Below are 27886 nucleotides of genomic sequence, written 5' to 3' on the forward strand. Positions count from 1 at the left end.
CGGTTTTGCAAATTGCAGACGGACCCTGTTCACTCCATAGACACCAATGTTATTCCTGTAGCTTGAAAGACAGCTACTTTTGATAAAACTGGGCTTGAAGCACATTGTCTGCCTTGCAACAATGGGAAAGAGGCACCGTTTATGTTTTGAAAACCTATATCTAATGAGTTATTGATGCTGGAAGTCTGAATCTGTGAATATCTTTCCAACTTTACTGAACTTGGGGCCACTACCACCTAAGGAGTGATATATTTAATTTTGAAAAAAGCATTTAGCCATACTTAAAGCTTTAAGTGCTTTATTAACACGGAACTAAAAATTTTGTATTGTTTTATTATCACAGGTTCTGTCTGAAAAGAGGTGGCATCATTTTAAACAGTGAAATCAAACTAACAAAATGTAATGACCAACCAGTGAGCAATACTGGATTCTGCAAAAACATAAACAACTTTTTTAAAAATCTAAATCTTATCTTAACACAGTTAATGTATTAACTTATTTATGTGTGTATGCATGTATTTATTGATTTATTTAGTACTGTTAACATATCAGAGTTCAGAGTGAATTTTTCTTAAGACAGGCAAAGGCCATTTATTGATTACATATAGGCTGTTAAATGTTTATTAAAAACTAAAAAGCATTTTTAAAAACAACTTAGGCATTTATTGAGTCACTAAAATACTGTAGAGTACAGACCACATCAGCATGATTCTAAGCATCCTCTGGTAAATTAACAACCAGATACTGATGTCTCTCACCATATGGACTTCAGGAGATGACTGGGGGATGATAAACTGTGACCTACTGGTTGGGTTCTCTCTGTTCTCATGTTTCTTACATGTTTGTCCCCTGACAGCCAGGTCCTAATGTTTTTTGAGCAACACACCATACTATGACGTTTTTACAATGATGGTTCTACTATGGAACCAGTTTGACATGTTCAGGTGTTCTTTGTGTGAAAACTCAGAGATTTCAGGGATCAGAAGGTGGTTTTCAACTTTCTTTAACTTTCTGCTTCAACTTTAAACTAAATTTCCTTCACTAACCCAGCCCTCTGGACTTCCAGGAAGCTGTGTTCCTATTGGCTGTCCAGGTGGCTGCTTGGTGTTATCAGGAACACCTGAGCAGCTCAGTGTCTTCCTGCTTTATTTAGCTGCAGACAAACATTTCCTCTGCTTCTCTCCACCACAGAACCGGGTTTGGCTCCATTGCTTTAGTTTGTTCTTTAGGCGTTGGCTTGCAGCTTCCAGCAGTAAAATCGTCCTTAATGTGTTTCTTGGTGTGTTTTAGGGCTTTGTACTGGATAGTTGTCTTGGTAAAGGTGGTTCTTTGGCCACAGTTAGCACATGGTGCTAATGTGTGCAGTGATTAGTGGATTTGATGCAGCTGAGTTGTGTCTTTATCTTGGCTGTAGTGAGTCTTCAGAGGTTTTTGGTCAGACACATTCTGTGTTCTTGTTTGTGAACCAGCGTTGGTTGTCCAGAAGGTAAGAGTTCCTGTCCTGATTCTCTGTTCTCAGAGGTTCTCTGGTAGGCTGTAGGAGACTTTAGCTTTTGGGTTGTGCTAGTTTGGTTTTTGTATGGTTTCATTTGGATGACTATCTTGAGGCCCCTCCATGTGGTTTAGTGAGGTTTTCTGCAACAGTTCTACAAAGCAACCTGCAGCAGAAGAGACTTTGAGAGTTTTTAGGAAGTTCTGGAGACCAGACTTTAGAGCAGCAGAAACATTTGTCAGTAGTTTGAGCAGGAGAAGGTGAGCTTCAGAGTAGAAATGAGGAGAAGGAAACCTTCTTGACCCGTGTGGTGAGGTCCTGTACCAAGAGTTTGAGCAGGTTGTGAAGAGTCTGTAGTTCTTTGGTCTGAAAGCACAAGAAGAGTCGACTCATTAAAGGAGAAAACAGGAGATATTGTTGGTTCTTCTGTCGCTCTGCAGTTTCCTTAGACTGAATATCAGGTTTATATTTTAAATGATTTCCCATGTGAGCCCAAGAAGACTTCAATAAACTCCCTCCATCCCCTGGACACAACATATTTTATTACCATTTTAAATCTTTTTTTTTTATGTTTTTGAGTTTTAATCATACTTTTAGCATAGTTTTTTCTCTTTGCTTGTTTAGTTTTGTCATCTGTGTAAAAGGTACTAAACAAATAAAGTTGAATTGATAAACTGAATAACTGACTAACTCATGATTGTAACAACAGAAGTATTTTCATTGTGATTTAAGGGTTTATATCATTTTTAAGGTTGGGGTTAAAATCTTGACAGAAAAAGAAGATTAAGAAATAAACTACATAACAAAAAGCAATTAAATCAAAGGAAAAAATATTAATACAATAAAAGTTTTATTATTAAAAAGATTTAAGAAATTTAAGATGTAATTTTCTAATTAAACATTTAATTTTTTAATTAAATGTTTTGTCTTTTTAAAGGTTTAATAATCTAATTAAATGTTTTGCATTTTTTTAAATGTTTAATATTCTTCTTTAATTGTTTTTTTAAATGTTTAATTATGGAAAATATTTTATCTGTAATTTTCAATATTTGTATTTTAAAAAATTTGTTTAATTTCATAATGACGTATCTTGTTGAATGATCTCATTCAATATTTTGTCTTATTAATAGAGTTAAACATTAAATACAATTAAATTATGTATACATATACCACCTTTTAATGTTTAGTTTTCTTTTTAAATGCTTCATTGTATTTTCTGTTTAATTCCTATTTGAAGTTTTATTGTCTTTAAGATGTTGTTTTCTAATTAAACATTTAATTTTTTTATTAAATGTTTTGTCTTTTTAAAGGTCTAATGATCGAATTAAATGTTTTGCATTTTTTAAAACGTTTAATGTTCTTCTCGTTTAATTGTATTTTTTAAATGTTTAATTGTGGAAAATATTTTATCTGTAATTTTCAATATTTGTATTTTAAAAATATTGTTTAATTTCATAATGACATGTATTGTATCTTGTTGAATGATCTCATTCAATATTTTGTCTGTTTAATAGAGTAAAGTATTAAATACAATTAAATTCTATTAAACAGACAAAATATTGAATGAGATCATTCAACAAGATACAATACATGTCATTATGAAATTAAACAATATTTTTAAAATACAAATATTGAAAATTACAGATAAAATATTTTCCACAATTAAACATTTAAAAAATACAATTAAACGAGAAGAACATTAAACGTTTTAAAAAATGCAAAACATTTAATTCGATCATTAGACCTTTAAAAAGACAACACGTGGGCACCCGTATAGCTCAACGGGTTAAGTGCGTGACCCACGTACAGGGGCTGGTTCCCGACGCAGCAGCCCGGGTTCGATTCCAGCTCGTGGCCCTTTGCTGCATGTCTTCTCCTGACTTTTCTCCCCTGTTTCCGGTCTGTCTCTCACTACGCCTATCCAATAAAAAGGCCAAAAAAAAAAAAAAGACAAAACATTTAATTAAAAAATTAAATGTTTAATTAGAAAATTACATCTTAAAGACAATAAAACTTCAAATAGGAATTACACAGGAAATACAATGAAGCATTTAAAAAGAAAATTAAACATTAAAAGGTGGTAAAACATTTAAAAAGAAAAACCTTAACGATTTAATCGAAACATTAAATATTGGGAAAGAAAAAGAAACTCAAACAAGCAGTCTATGGTAAATATGTATGTGAATCGCATCATTGGCTGCAGCAGCCAGTCACCGGTCACTCACTGACTCACACTGAAAAATAGCACAGAATGAATTGTTACGTCTTTATTTTATTTACAATTTAGGTTTGATTTTTTTTTTGTGGCAGCGCAGATTTTCTGTGCGCGGAGACCGTGTCAGCAGTGCGCAATTGCGCACGCGTGCAGCTGAGAGGGAACAGTGGTTACTTTCCTCCCCTGCCTGAGTGCACTTCATATGAGTAGAGAGTAAAACCTCAAATATTTTGGATGAAGTTCTGTTAGAATCAGTCAGCAACAGAACAGGGAACAGGGTCAGCAGCACAGCATCCAAGAGCTACACTGACCTCAGAGGTCGTCTGGCTGGAGACTGAAGCAGACTTAAATCAAAGATAAGAAGTTTAACTGTCTAGCCAGTATGAATTCTACTCAGACTTGCTGCTCAAAAATATCCTCAGCTGTCTTTAAAATCAGTTTAGTTACAACCGAACACCCTCGTGGAAGTAAGAAAGCGTGCAAAAAAAGGGTTCAGAGACTTGCTGTTGGGGTGTGACCCACAATGGAAGATGACAAGCTGCTCAGAAATGGCAGCTTGATGAGAGAAGCTGTTTCAACACGCCTTTCCATTTATCCGCTGTGGTTGTGAAAAGTGACATGTGAATAGTGCACCAGTCCTTATTCACTCAAAATTTAGGAAACAATGTTGATTGTGGGAATGCTCTTGAATGTAGGCGTGTCACATAACACGAGACTATTTATTTTAGCTGTCTATGTGTGTGTGTGTGTGTGTGTGTGTGTGTGTGTGTGTGTGTGTGTGTGTGTGTGTGTGTGTGTGTGTTAGTTCTTCCACTGAGAGCAGTATATTACAGTAAGTGGGTAGATCCTTTTTTTTGTTTTATACCGACGGGAAATTTGCAAATGCCACAACTAATTATTTCACTCACTCTCGCTTTTTCTCTCATCGTCACTCAGTGTTTTATGTCATGATTGAAAAAGGGATCACAACTCTTGTCCACAATACTGTTGTAATGTAGTGCAAAGTTTGTGTGTGTGTGTGTGTGTGTGTGTGTGTGTGTGTGTGTGTGTGTGTGTGTGTGTGTGTGTGTGTGTGTGTGTGTGTGTGTGTGTGTGTGTGTGTGTGTCATGTATCTATCTTTACTGGGATCAGTTTGAGTTTTTCAACCTTGAGATTGACGACATTGGAAAATGTGGACAATCTGGTTGATTGAAATGTCTGCAAAGTATTTTTTTGAAGGCTACAACTTGGTTTTATGTTTAAGGTGAGAACTAGGTGGAGGGTAGCCCTTTAAGCTTGACTTTGAATCCAATTTCTTGGTTGAGTCGCTCTCAGGCTTTTCATTGCAGTTAGATGTAGTGCATATAGAGTGAAACCACCTTTCCGACATTGTGAGCTGCTTGTCTGTGCAACGGGATGTCATGGAAAACGAACGATTACATCAAATGCAATCAAAGTTATGACATACCTGCTCTGAATTCACCCATTACTCTTGTTTGAATTTCACATGAGCTCATCGCTGCATAAATATATTCATATCTAGGTTTGTTGGTGTCTATGCAGTGGAATCATGACATAGATTTTAACATATCTATACAAATATATGTTAATATGTCACAAAAAGAGTGGAGGGAAACTGTGTAATGATGCGTGTTATCCATGCTTTTATCACCACAGGGTTGGTCTACTCCTTGTTTGTGGGTGTAGAGCCGTTGTCAGTGATCCTATAACAGCAGTAGTGGCCTCTCTCCACTGGCTCACCGTCTATTTTATGATTTAAGATTTTATTGTTTATTTTTAAAGTTTTAAATGGGTTGGTGCCAGCTAACTTAGCAAAACTTAGCAGAACCTTCACACCCCAGTTAGAGCTCTGAGGTGGACCAACCAGATGCTCTTGGATGCTTCAAGATCCAGGCTTAAAACAGAGGAACGGTTTAATCTCTGCAACAGTTTACATTTCCACTGCTCAAGCTTTAGAAACTTTTAAATCTGACTGGTATCCACATCTTTTCACTGGTAGTTGATTCAAGTAGAGCAGGGGTGTCAAACATGCGGCCCGCGGGCCAAAACCAGCCCAGCTCCAATCCGGCCCGCGGGACGACTTTGTAAAGTGTAAAAATTACAGAGAAGACATAACCTGCAAATTGTAAACTTGTAAAACTATAAATTTTAAATAATTTCTAGACCATGACAAGTTGTTTTGATGATTAAGTAAAATACTAGATTGTTCATTTTTCTTTTGTTGCTTTGTGTCTCATTTTTGTAATATTTTGTCTTGTTTTTGTGTCTTTTGTCAGACTTTTGTCGTTTGTCTCATGTTTTTGTCATATTGTTTCTCGTTTTTGACTTTTCGGGTTTCCTTTTTGTCTTGCTTCTGTTATGTCATATTTTTTTAAATTTGTGATTTGCCTTATTGTTTTTGTGTATCATTTGTCGTTTTATGTTATTTTTTGTCTCGCTTGTGTTGTTAGTCTATTTTTTCGCTTTGTTTCTCACTTTTGTCATTTTTTGTCTTAATTTGTTTATCCATTTTTTGTCGCTTTGTAACTTTTTTGTTAAATTTTTTGTCTTTTTTGTTTTGTTTTCTGTTTGTCTCATTTTTTGTCATTTTGTTTCACGTTTTTGTCGTTTTGTGTCTCATTTTTCTAATATTTTGTCTTGTTTTTGTTGTTTTTTGTCTTTTTTTTCGTCTGACTTTTGTCATTTTGATCATACAATAAAATACTATATCGTTCAGTTCCAGATACCTGAGACTGAATGATTTGTTCCTTTGTAGAAACACTGTGATCTGGAAGTTGTTATGTGTAAATGATAAACTGAGGCTGAATGTTGTTGAAATTGAACTTAAGTTTCTTTAGAAATTTCAGGGTGTTCATGATGTTTTGTAAAAAGATAATTCCTTAAATGTGAAAATGTTTGCATTAAAACAAAGGAAAATGTAGAGTTGTTGTTATTTATCAATTCTTTTGCTCTGATTTTACTGGTCCAGTCCACTTGAGATCAAATTGGGCTGAATGTGGAACCTGAACTAAAATGAGTTTGACACCCCTGAAGTAGAGCATGACACCCTGACTCCATCTCTTACTGTGGTCTGTTTTTTCTTGTTATCGTTTTATTAGATTAGTCTTTTAGTCTTGTGTTTTATTATTTTAATTGTACAGCACTTTGGTTTAACTCCTGTTCCTTTTGAATGAGCTTTATCGATAAATTTGACTTTGACTTGAACTTTGACACCATATTTGGACATACTTTAGTAATAATATTGTGAAGATATACAGATCAAATGTCTAAAATAATATCTTTACTCATTTCTTCACTAATTTTCACACTCTGGCTTTTCACTGGAATAAATTACACAGACCATAACATTTCATAACATGGACCTACCATGAATCAAAATAAATAGCAAAACTGACCCTTTCAAAGGATACTAGTTGTTTTCCTGTGTACAAAAGAGTAATCTGCATTTTAAGGCTGTGAAAACATTTGCCTGGTTGGCCACCTTTACAATTAGGCTACTTTATGTTAGTAAAATAATTACATTTAATCCTATTAGACACTAAGCACATAATTTTCCCAGCTTTTGAACCACCACCATGGTTCCAATTTTGACAGATTCCAAACCAATCTGCTCTACAATATTAGATTACAGACATGCAAAAACATACTAGCCCAGACTGTTCTGAAAAAAACAAGATACAGCATGAATGATGAACCCTTATCATGCCTAAGATAACAGCTTAAAAGTAAAAGTCGTGAAGTCCAGCCTAAAATATCCCTCGGGCTCACAGGTTTAAAGTTAGGCTAAAGGCTGAGGTCAGGAATGCAGTTTTAGTGGTTCTGGTGAGGTCCTGGGACATGCTTTATGTCAGTCATAGTCCTCACAAGTATAAAAATACAGATGTGTGTGTGAGTGTCTGAAGGCCAACGCCTTGATTAGCATCCTGTTTTTGTTGAAACTCCACCAGTCTATCCTTGAATCCAGAGTGTGTTCTGTAATTGTACAGTCGAGCACCGGGGAGAAAATCCAGAAATGGGTCACAGAGCTAGAGGAGCACAGTGAGACGGAGACAGAGATGATTATGGCACCAGTGGTTTTAGGTTTCCTCTTCACAGCTGAACAGCCAAGTTGTTGACTAAAGGAGAGACAACAAGCTGTTCCACAGGGTGTGCAGCAGTTCCTTTGGGATTCTCAGGGATGAAAAACCATTCATTGTCATGGCTGTGACTGAGGAGCGAAACTTTTAATTGCATTGTTTTTCATTAGCTACAAAGTGATATTGAAATGAAACAAATCTAATCTGTAAGCGCTGCAACACTCGGTGGCAAATGGAGCATTTGGTGATGACAAAGTTGCTCATTTAATATATTATGCTGATACATTGTCATATTGAGCAGCAAAAGAGTGAAAATGTGTCACAGCTTATGTTCAAACATTAACCAAAACTGTGAATCAGGAGTAGCATCTATTGAAGATTTTTATCAGTATTTTCTGACTAATAATTTTCAGATTCACATTTGCTGCAAGGCATTGTAACTAGAACTACTTTTTTTATTTTACAAGATATTGCATCAAAAGTCAGACAGGAGGTTGTCTACCCGGTGCAATGCAGCTATTTTATCATTGAAAATGCAGTTTTTCCCTTCACAGGCAGCACAGAAGAGCTCTTTTTTTATTATCAGTGGTACAACAGAGGTCAGTGCTTCGTGAATGTAAAGGCAATTATGCTGTTCAGCATTTTAACAAGACTACAGTGAGGCGGTCAGCTCCATGAGGCTGTGCTTCTGCTTTGAACTAAATGGTTTTATAGGCACTCCAACATTCTTAAACTGACTGTGTTAGCATGTACGTTTAAAGCAGGTGCACTACTCACATGTTCCCCATCTTAAATTTGCATTTTGACATGCTGACACGACTAACCCCTGCAATCTACAGCTAAAATTATAACCAAATGGCCAATAGGTTATGCTGTGATGAGCAGACAAAACAAGGTTGTTTTCAGAAATGCCAAGACCTTGGTGACAAGAGGAGACTTACAGATCACAGTTTATCTACAAAAAGGCACAAAAATGAGACACAAAAGCCAGAAACAAAACAACAAAAAATGAGACAAACGACTCAACACAAAACAAAAAAGAGACAAAAAATTTGATTAAAAAGTTGCAAAGTGACAAATAAAATGGACAAAGAATTACACAAATGACGAACAAGACAAAAATGACAAAAGCGAGAAACAAAACGACGAATAAAGCAAAATGCAAAATGACAAAAATAAGACAAAAAACACAAGAAAGACAAAAAGGAAATACAAAACGGCAGAAGCGAGAAACAAAACCACAAAAACGTGAGATGAACGACAAAAGTCAGACAAAAAAAGACAAAAAACAACAACAAATAGACAAAGTATTACAAAAATGACCCAAAAATGAAAAAATAACAATGAGCAACATAGTTTTTTACTTTATCATCAACAACTTGTCATGGTCTAGAACTTATTTTAAATTTATAGTTTTACCATTTGCAATTAATGTCTTCTCTGTAATTTTTTCACTTTACAAAGTCGTCCCGCGGGCTGGAATGGACCCTCTGGTGGGCCAGTTTCGGACCGCGGGCCGCATGTTTGACACCCATTACTTCGTCCCCAGCATTCTTTAGTAGTCCTCTGTAATATTTGACGTACCGTTGATGTAGTCTGGTCTGGTGTGCTTGTTGGAGTTTTTTTGTGTTCTAGTATTTACGGAAATGTACAATAGACAGGAGTAACAGGATGAAGGAGGAAAATAGCTGTCTATTAAAATACCTGTTTTAGTGCAGTTTCGTATGAAAGGGTGCAACTTAGAATCAGCCGACCCATAAATCCAGATAATAGCAATTATTGAAGATGCTGGTGATGGAGCCCAACACCTCCTGAATGTAAAGCATTCCACGTTAATATGCCTTTTTACTGTTCCATTTCAACTTCTTTTGTCCACATACAGAGGAATGTGTTGCTTTTCTTTCCCACATGTTGATTTTTCTCACTTTTCAGGGAGTAGATCAAGAGAAATATCAATTCCCTTCCTAGTAATTCTCGCGGTTAAATCATTCCAAGAAGTAAGAGTTAGGAGGCCATTTCCAAACAAATGCATCGTGGCTCTTCAATGAAAGCTAATAAATGTACATGTTCCTGATATTTTAAATAGTAATTATTTAAAGAGATCACACTGTCTGGCGTAGCTGAAGGTACAGAGCAGATAATAGAATGAATGAACTGAATGTACCACAAATTCTGCCTGCCAAAAGACCTTCCTGCCAGCTTCAGCAGTTTAATACTTTCCTCCCTCCAGACTAGAGAAATATGAACTCTTCTCCAGCTCTCCAAGTCCCTCCATCTGCTGCTGCTGCTGTTGCACGTTCATTACAAAGGGAGCGTGCACGTGCGTGTTCAATCTGTTGCACACAGACCAGCGAAATCAACAGTTTCCGTTCAAGCTTTAACATTTGGTGCTATTTTCTAAACATGCACCGCAATGCAGCTTTTTCTGCGAGCCTTGATTCGATCGAGACGGAATCATGAGTTCTAAAAAAAAAAGTAGCAGCCGTTTTGGGAGTTTGTTGTTTTTTGCAAAGTCATCGTCAACACTGGAGGACACCTACTGTGACAGACAGACAGTGATAAATTACTACCGTCAGACTGTCTCCTGTGGACATCTGGCCTGCTGTCACCTGAGCTGCATATTCCTCTCTTATTTTGAAACTCTTTTAATCCAAATAATATGACAACACAGAGGGCAAACTGGAAGACAATTTGGTCTCCTTCGCTTTTATTATGAAGTTGATCCTCCAAATTGTAATAGCAGCAGTTTAGTTTTCTCATTATTGGGTAAAATGTGGTGTTTTTTTTAACTATATCCTGCAACCCTTAAATAAACTTTATGAAATAGTACGGCTTGTCTATCCCATAGCAACAATCCTCATAATTACATCCAGAACTCCATTTTCACAGGAATAACATCATATTTGCTTGTACTATTACGTATTACAGTGTTGTTTTCTGCTGAGATGGAGATGCTGGGGAATGAACCCAAGTACCTCATACGCTCTAAGAAACGGCCTCCAAAATGTGAATGCCTTCACATATCTTGGTTCTGTCATGACCTCTAACCTCTGCCTAGATAGAGAACTCTCAGCAAGACTGGGCAGAACTGCGAGTATGTTAGAAACTCAAGTGAGTCTATGAAGCATGTGTCATGAGTGTACTGATGTACGGATCTGCAACATGGACCACATACCGACGTCAAGAAGACCGACTGAATGCCTTTCACACAAGGAATCTGAGAGCTATCCTTAGTGTGACATGGAAAGACAAAATGACAAATGAGACTTTATTTGATATCACCAATTCCCATCCCTTGTCATCACAACTGAAATTCAACCGTCTGCAGTGGTCTGGGCACATACAGAGAATGTAGACAGATTGTTCACAGTGTTCGGAAAGAGGGTGCGAGGCCCGTTGGCAGACCTTGTCTCAGGTACAGGGATGCTCTGAAGAGGGACCTTAACCCTCCTGTTGTCTTCATTTATGGCCACCAAAAAATATTGTTTCCTTGTCTGAAAAAAGGTCAAGCTCTGCATTTTCAACATTTCTTTGTTTCCACCAAAAAATGTTCAAAGATTTCCCAAAAATGTTGAAAATGTGGACATCAGAAGTTTCACTGTGAAAATATATATTTTTTCCCACATTTTCAAGCTTTAAACCGGGTCAATTTTGACCTGCAGGACGACTCGAGGGTTAAAGACTTCAACATGGACATCCTCCTGCACTGACCGAGCAGTTTGGCGCTCCAAACTACACAAGAGAGTCAAAAATGGCAAAGAGACGGTGGAGACGACTGTCTGCCACCGTCTATAAAACCTAGCTGATCTTCTTCCGCATAGTCGGCAACGACTGAAGCTGGCCTGAACTGAACACCCAACAGAGGGGTAGATGGTTATTTTTTTAAACAAAAACTAACAATACTTAGAATACCAAGAATATAGAGCTGGGCAGCAAGCCAAATTCTTCACATACTCAGTCAGACATGATTGATCCTTGTTTATTTTTATTCAGCAAATGCTCAGCAGGGCTCTGCGCTAGTGAATATGACTAAAAGATACACTTGAGACAGTAGAGCACGATAGTATTGATTTTGCTGTGAAAAGAACCAACAAAAAAAGAACTATTGGATGTTACTCGGAGTTCAGATAAATGATTTTCTAATTACAGCTCAGTGCAACTAATTAAGAAATATCTACTCTGAAGATGGATTTTGTATCTTAAAAGAAAAAGACTTGTTTAAAAGAAGTGTTTGTAGTTGATTGTAAATCAATTTTTATGGATCTGGCAGAAAAGCTTCTGTTTTGGAAGAGCAGCAAACAGGTGAGAAAAGTAGATGGAGAAGACACTGAATGAGCCACATAGTAGCAATGAAAACAAGCAGATTGTTCTGTTGTTTATAGCAAAAGACTGTCACAGTGGATTTACAGTGCAAAAGACTAAATTGCCTTTTACTGTAACTACAAAGGGAGGAGAGCTGAAATGATGTCTTAACTGATAAATGTACAAATGATGTTCGGAGTGTTTCATTTTAGATTTACGTGCTGATATACTATCTGTAAAAACACTGAAATCCTTATCTGTTTGGCCGGTGGAGTGGATGTTATCACACTTTCATAAATCTTCATTTCCGCTGTCAGGAGATAACAAATCCATTTGAGATAAGCTCCCATATGAGAAAATAGACTCATCTTTCATTAACCTTTGGGTTTTGTCTTCAATTGTGCGGACAGATTGTGTATAATGTATCTCAGTTTGTTTACAGTGTATACGGAACTTTTTCAGACACTTTAACATTTCCAGAATTGTTTATTTTAAAGGGCTAGGTTGTTGCTCATTGGGTGCTGGGGAGTGTCAGTGCACGGCCATTTTCAGGTCTCTTCTGACACGATCTATTGCAGGGGTGTGCAACTCATTCTAGTTCAGGGGCTACATTCAGCCCAATTTGATCTCAGGTGGGCCAGACTAGTAAAATAACAGTATAATAACCTATAAATAACCACAACTCCACATTTTTACTTTGTTTTAGTACAAAAAAGTACATACAATGTTGACATTCAATGAATTAGCTTTTTACAAAACATTATGAGCAAACTGAAATTTGTTAAGAAAAATAAATTCAATTTAAACAACATTATGCCTCAATTTATCATTTACAAATTACAACCTACAGATCACAATTTATCTACAAAAAGGCACAAAACATTTAGTCACAGGTATCTGGAACTGAACAGTATAGTTTTTTACGGTTATTCGTTGTTATATAAACTGCATCAAACTGTTTTAGAGTTTACAGATTTTTACCATCACGGTTTGACAGTTTTTCACCATAAAATATACAAATTTTTTTTACAGTGTAGTTATCCTTTATGCTTGTATTTCAAAAAAAGCTTATATGCATCATTGCACTTACGCATCGACTTGCATGTGTTTTCTGTGTGCAGATTCAACTGAAAACAATACTTAACCAAACACTCCGAGGGACTATAGCAGTCTGACTTCTTTGTGAAAAGTAGTTTGCTTCCCTTTTCTGATATTCCGCTTTACCGAACTGTAACAGTCTTATACTGGGTCTGTTATGTAATGTAGGTTTGTCGTGAGACGCACAACGAGTTCTTTACAGTATTTCAGAGTCTTTCTTGTGAAGCAGAAAGACACTGTTACTAAAAAGAATGTAGCCTAGCTGGAAACTGCAGATATCTGAGTCTATAAATGGTGTGAATGTGAGCGAATCGCAGCGGGAGTTTGCATATGAATGACTTCACTCAGAAATAGACGTTTTCACTGACATGCTTTTCTTTCAAAAACTCACATCCACACCTCACGAACCATTTGTACTTTACTTCTAGGGCTTTTTTTTCCCGATATGAAGTATCTTCATGTGATAAGGTGGCTACTTGCAGCTTGATGACTTCATGTCTCGTGTTTTTGAAGGCCTGTATTGCAATGTGACTCCGTTCCCCCACAGAAAATGTCACCATTTGGTATTTTATTAATGATGGTGGTAACTGTCGCAGGCAGTGATTCAGAAAAGTGCATTTTCTGCTGGTGTTGGTCTCTTGGACCTCAGTGTCTCTCAGTTAAAATTACATCAACAGATAACTTAGTGGGGAAAGTTTTTTTGCTAACTCTAGCTGGTGAGAGTGTATTGATGTTCTTAAAAAGACTTGCATCTTTTAATGCTGCAACTGAAAGCAACATACAGTACCTACTGGAGCTGCCGCCTGAAAGTCGATGCTTTGAAGTATCGGTAGAAGATTCCTGATTTGTGGTTAATTGATGAGAGAAACCTGAGGTGGAGGGATAGTCTTGTTATCGACCGAGCGTTTGCCTTTCAGGGGTGTGTGTGTTGTGGAAGGTTAGCATAAAAAGAAGTACCATCACCAGCTACAACCAATGAAGTGCATATCAACGGGGCAATTGTGTTACTGGAGTCCGCCATAAAGTGTCCAGAAAAGTTTTAATTTCAGTACAGTGGTCTCTCGCCATATCACGGTTCACTTTTCGCGGTCTCACTGTGTCGCGGATTTTTCGCTATATCTAGGGATTATGCGGTTTATAGGTATTTTTATGTATTTATTATTGTGGCGAGCTGCGTTAAGAAACGACACTGGACAAAGGATGTCTGCCTTTTATGCACTCACAACTGGCAGATGCTTTTATTTTGACACACATAGAAAGTAACGCTATATAAAATGTGGCAGGAAGTCATCAAACACACTTCACACTCACGGTCCTGACAACATAACACTTAACCAAACTAACTAGGCTGGCTGAACCACAAAAACACAATAAAACACAAACACTAATAACACTGTAACACTAATATAAACCACAATAATGAAATTTAAACCCCCATGGTGCATTGCAGCACCACAGTTCAGTCATAGTACCGGCTCTGCGATAGCTACATTATTTCAATTATTTTAGGGGTAAAATAAGCATTTTCTAGCCTAAAAATTTGAAAGCAATATAAAAATGTATTAAAAATAATAATTAAAACATATTAAAAGAATGTTTAATTGAAATAAAATGCGTAGCGTACAGCGCTGGGCTCTGATTGGCTCAGCGACCGTAGCATCAGCCTCCTCCATCTCCCCTGAGTATAACAGCGTTAAGCATCTCACCTTTTCCATTTCACATAGACGTCTGATCGCTGCGCATAGTGTTGCTCTGCGGTGTTGTGTTTTTGTGAAATTTTTGTAAGAAGTTTAATCTACAGAGTGTCCATAAAGTCTCTTTACAATTTTAAGAATTCATTACAAAGGCAGTTGATAAGATATCTCAAGCGGATTTGTTTTATTGTAATCAGTGGTTGTCAAAGTTTTTTCTACATCATTTAATACACCTCTATATGGGCACCATTAGTTGCACGAAGCACATCAAGACGGTACTCAATTTCTTGCCATGTTCGCTGTAGCATAGGCTCATCAATGGTGGCAATGGCATCAAAAATCTTTTGCTTCAAGTCAGTAATGCCCCGTATCTTTGTTCGATATCTTCAACATAACTCCATAGAAAGAAGTCCAAGGGAGTGATATCTCGCTGAGGAATTGGCCCATTTCTTCCAATCCACCAGTCTGAGGAGTAGCCATTTTTTAGGGTTTGATTTAACATTGCCTCTTTCACCAACAGGATACCTGAAACACACAATTTCAGTGTGATTACAAACTTTAATAAACACTGATGACAATAAAACAAATCTGGTTAAGATATCTTATTAACTGCCTTTGTAATGAATTCGTAAAATTGTAAAGAGACTTTATGGAACACCCTGTATTCTAAGCCCTACAATGTCAATCAAACGGTCTGCATCTTCTAAAGCTTCTGGCACCAAACCCAAGTGCCAGAAGGAGAGGCTTACTACCTTAAAATATATATAAATAATAAAATAAATAGAAGGTTGCTACTTCGCGGATTTTCAGCTATCTCAGGGGTTCTGGAACCTAACACCCCCCCCCCCCCCCCCCCCCCCCCCCCCCCCCCCCGATAGACAAGGCACCACTGTAACGACTGTTCAGATGTAGCTCACCATGTTCGCTGCCTTAAAGTCAAAAGAAATAAAGGCCTGGTGGGGATGAATATTGAAATTGTCCTAGTGAATGACCAAACATGATTGGAAAATTCAGATTTGGCATCAACCTCTGATGAATGGCTGCCATCATGCATGCTCAGTCACTGTTCTAGCTCGATTTGTTAACTATTTCTGACACTGGAGATTGAGCGGGGACAGCATACATGTACTCTGCCACTTCATCCCTTTGTGCCATATATCTTCCACATCAGCTTTTATTTCTTTATCCACAACATATTAAAGAGATAATATAATTAGTCAAACATGGAGATGCTGGGATTGATGCCAGGACCTCTTACATGCAAAGCAAGCGCTCTACCACTGAGCTACATCCCCTCATACTGAGCTGTATGGCTCCAACTGACAGAAGCATTTCATGAGCTGTTTTTCAGTTTTCAGTGGACACTCCAACAGCACTTTTGCAGTGAAGTTTTTTCCAGTTTTCCTGCACACTCGTCTGTGTTCACTAGTGGACCTCCAAGTTGGCAGCAGTGAGAGCTAGTGTGCTTTCAGAGAACATGAAGTGTGGAAAAATACTGAACAGTAACAGATAACAGCACTGATAGAAACATTCCACCTTCTCCTCCGATACACATTTTTGAATTGGCTCCCACAGCTGGAACATACCTCACACTGATGTTGCTAGCTACTGTATGTGTTACCTTTAACTGCACTTTTGTATTGTCTGTAGTCACAACTTCCACTTTTATCACCACACTAACTATGTTAACCAGCATCTCGCCTTAAAGAGTATTTGCTCTTAATAGTAGTACTCAACAGTGTATGTATTGGCAAGTTTCCCCACGCACGAAAACCTAGTTCTGTATCTGTTTAGTAAATGTGACTGTGCACTCATTTTTTGTGCATCTGGGTTGACTGTCATTTGTTGTCTTCATATTATTTAAATTGGTATGCAAATGAGTGTGCTTGTGTATTTTGTGAGTCAGAATTTGCAACATAACTTGTAGTATTATGAAAATCCACGTGATGTTCGCTTCTCCAGCCTCCCTGTAATTCCTTTTCAAATGACTGACAAAATCTGCTTCCTTATCATCACATTTTGACAAATACTCATTCGCACTGTTTTTTTCACATCACTCCTCAGCTTTGTCAAGGCATTTATTTCACTTCACCACAAAGTTTGCAAACGTGTCTCAAAGGGACAAAACAGTCATTTCATCCACATATATTTACCCCTAAATCCAGGTTTCCACTGACAGCCTTTATTCTATTGAAACACCAGCCACAGAGTGTTTTTTATAGATTGTGGAGGTTGTGCATTATCCCGTCATTTATCTCTCCTGCATTCATCCACCCATCCGTCTCACATCAATAACCTCCTGTATTGCTTCTCTAGTTCAGCTTGGAGGTGAGCGTTACTTCTTCATACACATAAACACAGCCAGGCTCCTTGGAGAGTTTTCGCTTCCAAGAGGTTCATGAATGCGCTACAATCAGCATGGGACTTTGTTAGACACAGGAATGTTATTGAACCACATTGTCATATGCTGTAGTGTATCTTTAATACAAACTCTTATTATTCTCAGCCAGCAAATGCTAAACATGTGTGAAGTTACAGTTAAAGTTGGAGATGCTGGGGATTGAACCCAGGACCTCATACATGCGAAGCACGCGCTCTACCACTGAGCTACATCCCCTGTAGGTGTTCAGATGTTATAGCTCTAAATTGTCTGAAATATATGTTCTTTTACACTTAACATCTCTTCACAGGTCTCAACATGCCCTGGTTTCCAAAAATTGCACATTACATGTCAGCTTGAAACCATGAAAATGTCAGATTAATGAATAAATGTTCGGTATGTGGCTGTACACATGCTCAGCTTTGTTTCTAATTTACTTTTGAAAACAGTTTTGAAAAGCTACATTCGACCCAAACTCACATTTTTTAAAAGTGTAGTGTAGTCATAATGTCAGCATACATCAGGCGTTCTCGAAGTTTTTCAACTCTCTGACTCCTTTGATGGGAGAATTTTATCAAAGGACCCCTTCTTACTGTCAGAACAAGCACATGATGACTATAAAAACATTTACAGACCCACTTTTGAGTATTTTCACTGCACAGTTGTATCTGTTCCTCCTTGCAATGACAAATACAACTAGAGAGATATTTCTAATTGCTTGGATTTGTAGATGACAGTCAAATTCTAATGTAATTTTCGACATGAAAACACACTGTAACAGAAAAAGCACTGTTTACTTATCCGTGCCCACACAGACGGACTCTCCTCAGTAAATCCAGCAAATGTTATCACTTCACAACTCTGTTTAACCAGACCCACTCTCTGTCATCTAGCATTAGCATTAGCATTAGCTACTGTAGAGCAGTAATTCATTCAGAATATGATTCTCTTGTCTGTTCACTGATGCTGTTTACTGTCTGGAACAACACAGATAACAGTCACATTTGTTTATCAAACATTCAGAGGATGATTTAAATGGAATGCTGTCATTGATCTTGGAACATTCATGCTGATAGCAACATGAAAGATATTTGTCTAAAAATATTGTGAACATTACACCCACATCCCCTGTGTTACCTTTTTATAAATGTTGGAGAACCTACATGTTTGTCTTTGTCTCAGGTGGTGTGTTGCCGTTTCATGTCGAATTCTCAGTGTAATTTGTAGATGACTTTCAGTAATGCCAGATAACATTGAGAGACTGATAACATTAGCAAATATTAGGTGTTTGTTATTAATGTTTGTACAAGTCAAGCAGCTAAATCTGCCGCTATTTACTCATTAGATATTCATCAGCTTGGAAATTATTAAAGGGTTCTTAATCATGATTAAAATGTTCTTAAATATATAACATAATTGAAGTCCATGATTCAAATTATTGTTTTAATTCTAACAAACTTACCAGAATAGCCCCAATTATTACATTTTTACAAGATCACACAAGTGGGAATTGTTTCACTTCAAAGACGGAAATCTGCTGTGCACATTTGCTTAATGAACAAAAATTCAAACTCACACATATTTTTCGTCGTCTGCACTCTACGTCTTGAGATGCACCGATTAAAAAGATTTAATTAAAGTATTACATGGCTGGAGGTTGTTTCACCTTGACAATTTGCCACAGAATTATCAGGCATTTTACACTGACGGTGTGGGAGTGTGACTGATCAGGAAGAAAATAATAAACTTGTGTTACAGGTGTTTAAAATGACTTTAATTCCATCATTAACGGTGCAACATTCACAACCACTGAATAGATATCAAGCATCTTAGGCACGTCTCCCACTCCTCCCACCTGCCTTCACTTTCATTTAGAACCAGAAAGGTTATGTACCCAAGATCCAAGCAAAAATATTCCAGACACAACCATTAGCCCACGCTAGCATTGTAAAAATACTTACACTGTAAGACCCACTGTCTGTTTCCAAAGGAGCTGGCTTGTATGTGGAAATAGAAAGAAAAAGAATGGAGCAATTCGACACAAGTGAAGAAGCAAAGCAGCAGAAATGACTCTCACATTGAAGTGAAATTAAATGAAAGCACATAAATTAGGTCAACATACATTTACTTACATATAGCAGGGGTGTCAAAGTCATTTTAGTTTGACATTCAGCCCAGTTTGACACCCCTGCATATAACATCAAAAACTCCAAAAGGAGGGACTCACATACACTTCATTTCATCCAGCACATAGTTGTCTGCTGGTATATTCCTGCTAAGTTTTAGTGTGACATGCCATGTATTCATATTTTGTACATGCGTGTTAAATTCCCGCACAGTCATTCGACATTTCAATTCATAAAACTAACATTTCAGGTAAAAAATAGTCCATTTGTGTGCTGTTTTTACCTAAGTCCTCGGAGCTAAACGTAGAAGCCGTGTAAAAGCAGACTCATAGCCTGAACAAACAGCTCTTTCAAACTGACACCCCATCAGCGATTCTGGGATTCGTCTCTCAATAGAAAGGGATTATAGCCCATTATATCTCCCTTAATCCTCTCTTTCCTTTCCATCGCTCACTCTCTTCCTTTTCTTCTGTTTCTCAGTCTTTTCAAGCCGCGGCGCTCGCTCAGTGTTCTGCCCTCCAGATTTTTGTTTTCTTTCGCTGTCTGTCTGTCCAGTTTGTGGAAGCGATAAGTAGCTTTTACAAGGGGACAGATGACAGTTGTTGTGGTAAAGACTGAAAGAACACAGAATACTGTGTGTAGTTCAGCGCGAGTGTGGCGTCGCAGTTTTTTGCAAGTTGCGCTCTTGCCATTTTATTTTTATGTTGGGTTGTGAATCATTGTGTACACTTGTGCTCTTGAATGTTTCCTCAGTGCCAGAGGAGCACAAATGTGTCTTTAAGTGAGTGACTCATGACTATATGACTACACATGTAGAAATATATATGTGTGTGTGTGTGTGTGTGTGTGTGTGTGGTCCTTCTAAACGGAATTTTCCCTTCTAATTTTCACTTTTCTTTTAATCATATCACGCTTCACAGGATCTGCCTCGCTCCATCAAAGCGTAACAGAAAGATGACAGGACTTTCTCCCGTTTCCTTCTCTTGTCTTTCCAGCTACCTAATTACTTTCTCCTCCTCCGCCGCCTCCTTTTTCCTTTTTCTCTGTCGTATATCTCTTTTTAGGAGGAGAAAGGAAAAACGAGTCTGTCTCTCCTCCCTCGTACTTTATAGACTTTCTGTGAAGTATCTCATTTCCTTTTTCCTTTCATCTTCCTCTCGCTTTATCTCTCTTGTCTTACCATAGATTTATGATGTATTAACCTAGATTAATTGTATTCCTCTGCCTTAACCGGCTGTGATTTTCAAAAAGTACGTTTGATTAGATGAAAACTAGAGTTCATGTAGCTAGATAAAGGCAGGCTGAAAGGTTTTTTTTTTTTTAAATCAGTTTGCCATTAATAATCTTATATGATTCAGTAAACACAACTAAGTAACATCTGAACGGGAGCTTGTTCTCTGACTGTACATTCTACATCAGGTCACAACTAAACACATGTTGCCAAGACTGTGGGTGTCCTGTATTGTGTAATCATATTAACTGTTACACTGCCTGGAGTATGTACTGTACGTCTTTTTATCTTAGCGACTGCCACCTTGAATAAGCAATGCTCTTTTTTGTTTAGAAGTGTTTTCTTTCTCCTTATTTGCCTCCCTCGGAACACTTAAGCCATTTCCACACCCCACACAGTTGCACTTGGATCAGCACACACAGCCCACAAATCCACTTTGAGCCGCAACAACGACTGTGAAAATTTTGGTCCCTCAGAGGAGGATTATAATCCACTGGCCCACAGCCAAGAATTATAAAAGCGTAAGCCAAGTTTTCATCCCGGGGGGGCCTCGCAATGAGTTACATTTCTTGTATTACATTACAATAATAATGTGAAACTTCATCGATCCCCGGAGGCAACTGCTCTTCTCAGTCGGCCTCCTCTCCACGAGGAGTTAAGACTAACAGAGCAGAAGCCCTTGAGTTTTTCTAACAATGCCTTGGCAGACTGAATGCTTGGAAATGCTGTTGTATTAAGTGTGGTCGTCTGGGCAGCGGGTGATAACATCCCTCCATCATGAGCCTATCCCAGGGAGCTATGAGTGGACCTGTCACAGCAATCATCTGAGCTGACTGTGCTCATTCTGCATAATTCTCACAATCATTTCCATACATCTGTATAAAAGCAGCTGCATAAAACTGACAGAAATGTCATGTTTCAATCCCTACTTCCTTGTTTGCACCACCTTCTTCTGCAAGGGTTGAATGGGACAAACTGTTCTGTTCATCTCAAGACAATTAACATGTACACTGTAAAAAATGTTTAACCGTGATTTTACAGTAGCAGAACGCTACTGTAAAATCACGGTTAAACTTTTTTACATTTATGGTAAAAAAATGCATTGATATTGTTGATTTTAGGGTTAAAAAACGTGCTTCATTCCATATTTTAGTGGAAAAATAACAGTTTTAACCTTTAAAAATGTTGTTAAAATTGTTGTTATGACTTCAAATTGTGGTCATGCACATCTTCTTGACTTGACTTAGAAATGCACAAACCTTAGCCATCTAAGGCCCCACAGTTCACACAGGACGTCAGGACAAAAACCAAACCATGAAGTCCAAGGAACTCTCTGTATACCTCCATGATTAAACTGTGGTGAGATATAGATCAAAATCATTTCTAAAGCTTTGAGTGTTCCCATTAGCACAATGGCTTTAATAATGGTGAGTTGGCCATTCAGAAAAACTGAGGAACCATCAAGTAGCTTTAGTCAGGAAGTTGAACACAGATCCAGTGTTCACTAAGCTTCAGAATTCCTCTACAGTGATGGAAAAACCTGTTACGAGACCATCATCAATATAGCAGCTATCTGCAGCCACTCTGACTATAAGACTTATGACAGCCTGCTTACAGTTTGCCAAACAACTTTTAAAGAACTCTGAGACAGCGTTTATTTTGGCACCTGATATTACTTTACTGCTAGTTTAACTGTTCTGATGGAAATATGTATCAGTTTAATCAAATTTTAGTCCTTTAGGTTTGATTGCTGAGGGTTTGCCAGGGAAGTGCAGATGAAAATCAGTTTCTAGGCTAACTCTGGAGCAGTGGATCAAATGATAACATGTCAGTTTAATATTGTACATGGTCTCTAAACGTCAAATAAGATCCATTTAAAGAGAAGAAAATAAGACTCCAAGCTTTAACTGCAGCCAAAAGGACTTCTCTCTGAGGGGTCTGAGTACTTCTGTAAATGAGAGCTTTCATTTTCTGATTTTTAACTAACTTTTACTTTGATATTAGTGGGTTATTGAGTGCAGACTGATGGACAAAAAATGTGTATTTTATCAATTTAAATAGAAGTCTACTGTCAAGTTGTCAAGCTGCTCTTTACAAGGTGAAGTGCTTTCATTCTGCGTTTAAAGTTCCCTTTCTAATGTGCTTTCTGTGTAAATGACAACGGCCAAAATCTGCAGTCCTTCTACTGTATGCAAATGTATTCCAAAGTTGAAATGTCGTAGCTACAAGCTTATCACTTTGTGGCTGTTCTGATTCCAAATATGGCTTCCACTGACTGGTGTAGATGTGAGTTTTTATTTTGGTATTGTTCTTAAAGAAAATATTAGAAGTTTTACTGATATATATGTAATCACTTCAGATATTTTAGGATTTTTTTGGAAGATTTTTACTATTTTTTTTGAAAATATTTACAAGAATTTTTGTGCCAAATTTGGGGGATTTTTTTTAAATAACACTTTTAAGGGAAACTTGTAAGGAATTATTGGAATTTTCTTCCTGAAGGTTTTGCAAATTGTCAGAAATTTGGGGAATTTTTTTGCAGAATTTTTGGATTTTTTTCAGACAAGGAAACAATATTTTTTGGTGCCTGTAAATGAGGACAACAGGAGGGTTTTAATGTGATGTGATTTATTTGTTGCACTGATACCATCCTGCTGCATCTTGTCTGGATTTGATTCATTTCTGTGTTGAAAGTTCTTGAAAATGGAAAAATGAATGGTATTTCTGAAATGTTCAGTGCATGAACCTTGTGCGGCTAACTTCGGTGTGAACTTTAACTCCTGTGGGATGTTAATAAACACCATTCCTACATTTTTCTGTAATTGGTTCTGTGTAGAAACAACTTTCCGCCAGACTTTTCCTTCTCAGCTACATTACAGCTGCACACCTGCAGTCATTCAACTCGGGGTTGTTTTCTGCCCCTTTTTCTCTCCGTCTCTCTCATCCAGTCGACTTTCCATCACAGTCAGCTAGTTTGCTTTAGTATGCGGTGGCTGAAAGGTGCTCAGAAGGAAACCCCACCCAGACCTCGTAATATATACACACACAATAACTGCAGCTACTTCCAAACACACACTTAGATCATTCTGGCTTAAAATGAATGTGAGGACAGACAGACAAGTTGGGGTTTTTTTTGCCATTGTTTGAATTATTTGTTGAGTGAAAATCTGAATGCACATTTTTCATTCTGCCACACTCGGTACCAAGGTCAGGCTGTTCACACCTCTGCATTAGCCGAGCAGCAGGCGGTCGTAGAGGCTGGCATCACTATTCACACCAGGATATGGACCCTATTAATCCCACACTGAGACTGGCTGGTGGCACACATTAAAACACACAGTTTTCTTCACCTAACCCTTCCCAACACCTGTTTGTTTGTGAGTCTAAATCCATATAAATGTCTCCTCATCCTTGTTTATCAAAAGCGATAACAGTCTCAAATCTACAGCGCTGCCAGACAGATATGATATAAACACGAAGGGTGTAGTGTCAGACGTGTTCCCCGCAGTTAGAGTTTGCAGATTTTGGCAGCCAAAAAAATCACTTTTAGTTACCTCTCTTTGGCTCTGGCTCTCTTATTACTGTGCACGAAACAATACATGGTTGACGGAGGGAATGCCAAGAGAGTAAGCAGAGATAGGAGTAAAACTAAGAATGATTCACAGCTATTAAACACCCAGAGAGTGCTGTTACACCCTCTCCTCTCCGCTCTCTGCCTGCCTACCTCCGTCTGCCTCCGTCAATTATATCCCAGCACCGCCTTCAGCACCAGCAGGGTTGGAAAAGTGCATTACTATATTAGAAAGCCAGAAGTATTGTGAGAGTACCGCGGTGGAAAATTGAAGGCAAAGTCAAGACTTTTTTTTTTTTAACATCCACCGTGCTGAGGTGCTCCAGGGTTTGCAGAATGAAGAACTTCCCTATATATGTGATTTAATACATGTAAACACTCAACCACAGACAACCCGCTAGGACTGTCTTATCTCCACAACACAGTAATTAAGCTTTCTAATTTATGTTTTACTTGCCTCCGGTTAGTCTTCACGAGCACCAACATTAGCCCAAACTTGTGAATAGTATCATAAAAGCATCAGTTAATCTCCCACACTGTGTCTGCCTTACAGGTATCACTTTGTACATTTTTTTTTATATCACTTCTGTAATGACACGCTCCTTCTTCTTGCTCCCATTTCTCACAGACTTACTTTCTATACCACCTATTTTAGCTCATTTCTCCTCTTTGGCATTCACTCCAACCACCTGTTGGTAAGAGGACAAAATTGCTGCTCCTTCTGCTCTTTCTCTTTTAGTGTCTCACTTTTTTCTGAGCATAGACGTTAGATTTTTATCTCGCTCATTTCGGCTTTCAGGCCACTTCCTGCCTCTTCCCTTCTCTTATGAGAGGTTTGTTATTTGCTATCACCTCTGCAATCTCTCATCTGCTCTCATCTCTTCTCTGCTCCCTCTATTACACCCATCATCCTCCCTCCCTGTCTTATTCCATATATATTGTCCTTTTTAGTTCAAGGATTGAAGTGTGTGGGAGTTGCAGTGGGAGCGATTTTGTTTATTTCCTGCAACATTTTAGAGCTATGATTGTTTTATTCAAAACAGTTGTGATTAGCTGTTGGCAGAGTTTGCTCCTAAAAACAGCGTACTTCCGAGGAAATCAGGTGGCTGCTATTTTTCATCATCTTTTCTGCTTCCCTTCTCTGCAACCCTTTCCTCTCTTATGTGCCTCCATGAATCTGCAGAGCACTTCTTACGCTCTGTCCTCTTGTCTTTTTCAAGTGCTTCAAAGAAGTCATCCTCTCCGGGTCTCTCTGTCCTCCTCTTCCATCTAAAAATCGTCTGTTTTCACATTCTGCTTGAAACCAGGCAGTTGATCTTTTGCCATTGCTTTGCTTCTTTCCATCTGTTTGCCATGCTCACCGTAGCATAACTGCTTTGAAAAGCGAGACCAAAGTTAGAGTTTTCTAAATGAATAATACAGCATTTCCTATTCTCAGGGGTATTTAACTTGTTTGATAATCAAATGGTGCCCAATAGGGTTTTTTTGTTTATTTGTATCGCTCCCAGATTTGTTAAACTCAAATCTCTTATCAAGCCTTGTCGCTTTTCTTGTAATATTTTTCTACAAATGATGAAACGGCGCAAACTATATGGCCACAAAGTCACAAAATGACCATTGGATTTTCTGCTTTAAATGACCAGGAACATTGTAAGTAAATTTTAGCAGCTACCTTTATTTTTTGGATGCCGGTTTCTCCTGCAGCATTTTTACTCACTGTTGGCTCATTTTCACTACAATATAAACTCCTGCGCCTCTATGGAAACAACACAACTATGACTAGAAGTAGAGAGAACTCAAAAATGTCATTTGTGGATTGTAGCACAGTTATATTGCCATAAATAACAAAAAATCGGGAAAAGAAAGACTTTAATTTCTTTGATTATTTACATTACCAAACAAAAACTGGTGCCCACAGGTGTTGCCAATACTGGAAAACAATGCTGACTATACATACTATATATGCTGACATTTTTAATTGTCTTCAATGCTAGTCTCCTGTCTGTTCTGTGCAAACACAGCCTGCAGTTCAACCCAGTTCAGTCGAAAAGTCCCTGAATTTTTGTTGGTTTGTTGATTGCACAAATGGCTTCTCATTTAGTCTGAGGAGCTCAGAAAGTTTTGTCTTTTGCTGAATTTGATTGGTGTAAATTGGTTATTTTCAGCAATTTCTTAAACAAGACATGTAGAGTATACTATATTTTTGAGCTTATATTTAGTAATTATTCCTGACGGAACCAGATCTGTTGTGTAGTACTAGAGGTTGATATCCCTTCTTGCATACATGAGACACCTAAGACTCTGTGGGATGGTCAAGTGAGTGAGAGCATCCTCTGGGTTATCAAGTGGGCGCCCTCCTTCATCAGTGTTTCGCTGATAGGCCCACAACACCTCCAGAGGGTTCAGCAGTGAATCCCAGTGTCCCAGGTTCATCCCCTAGATGCCGTCTACTCACTTGAAGGCTCAGGTGGAGTCCTTGCTCTTCTTCCACACCCACTGACTTCCCTTTTCAGCGGCTCTGGAGAGGTCCTTGATCTCCTGCCAGTGGGCCTTCCCGCGTACTCTCATCTCCCAGAGAGGCCTGGATGTAGAGGTGGCCACAAAATTAAATTAATCCAACAGCTGTAAAGAAATTAGTTCAAAGAGCCCAGCACTGGTAGATGCAGTACTCATGTTCAGTAGCTGCAGCTTACCTTGACTGCTCAGACCTTCACCTTCCAGCCTCGCTGTTTTGCATCGGCAGCAGGCTCCATATAGCTCAGCTTCTTGCGCTCATAGTCCTGCTCTACTGAGCTCTCCCAGGGCACTGTGAACTCGATGATGTGGATGTGCCTAAGCGAGGCTGACCATAGCACCAGGTCTGGTCGCAGGTTGGTGGATGCGATCTCAAGGTTTCGGTCCAGGTCCACCAGCATCCTCCAATCGCAAGCTCCTCTCAACTGCCCAGGATCTGGTCTTGAGGTGGCGAGACAGGTTTAATCCTCACCCTCTGGGTCAAATTTTGTCTCTTGCCATCGGGTCGACATGGGTGGAAGGACGTTAACACTCATCCAGCACTAGCGCCAGACACTTTAGCACCTGGTTGTGCCGCCAGGTGTAACCGCCTTGAGTGAGGCAGGTCTTGAAGCCCACTAAAATGTGTTTGAGTGTAGCTGGAGTCAAACCAAACACCATTCATAATTATTGCAAGGACTGTTGAAAAGTCCAGCTCCTCTACAGTTCCTGGCCTTATTAAATGATGTATTTTAGACAATTTTTAATAAGTGACTGCGAATCCCCTGTGTGGATTCAGAAAGTTAATGTTAATTCCTCACCAGCTGTTCTGAAACTTTTGTCTGTTAGCTCATGTCTTCTCTACAAGCTGCTGAATCCATACTGCCAAACATTGTTGGTGAAAAGATGCATCACTGGGTAAGATCACTCTACCACAGGTGAGTTTTTTATGTAGTTTATCAGAGTGCTGACTGTTTTCGTGATCAGCTGACAGCGGCTCACAAAATGCATAAGATTCTCACAGTCAAACCTTTTATGCTTAAACCTTGAACACTAACCACTCCAAATGTGTGTGAATTCATTAATTCTGCTGCTGTATGTTAGCCCATTCTGAGTCATTGCTTGAAAACACAAAGCCTCCAAATGTACACCACGATTAATTATTTTAAGATAACAATACCACAGCAACTATACTTTCGTACTTTGT

At 38.3% G+C, this 27886-nt stretch overlaps 1 protein-coding gene and 2 non-coding genes across 4 annotated transcripts in view; 1 reads left to right on the top strand and 2 right to left on the bottom strand.

Moving 5' to 3' along the window:
* Nucleotides 1–27886, top strand: part of m1ap (meiosis 1 associated protein) — a 67457-nt gene that overhangs the window by 16456 nt on the left and 23115 nt on the right. The gene's annotated exons all lie outside the window — the stretch shown is intronic.
* trnaa-ugc (transfer RNA alanine (anticodon UGC)) lies at nucleotides 16103–16173 on the bottom strand. The gene has a single exon. It is a non-coding gene; the product is annotated as a tRNA-Ala (tRNA).
* Nucleotides 17424–17495, bottom strand: trnaa-cgc (transfer RNA alanine (anticodon CGC)). The gene has a single exon. It is a non-coding gene; the product is annotated as a tRNA-Ala (tRNA).

The sequence above is a fragment of the Amphiprion ocellaris genome, chromosome 23, assembly GCF_022539595.1.
Source record: "Amphiprion ocellaris isolate individual 3 ecotype Okinawa chromosome 23, ASM2253959v1, whole genome shotgun sequence".
Classification (NCBI taxonomy): domain Eukaryota; kingdom Metazoa; phylum Chordata; class Actinopteri; family Pomacentridae; genus Amphiprion; species Amphiprion ocellaris.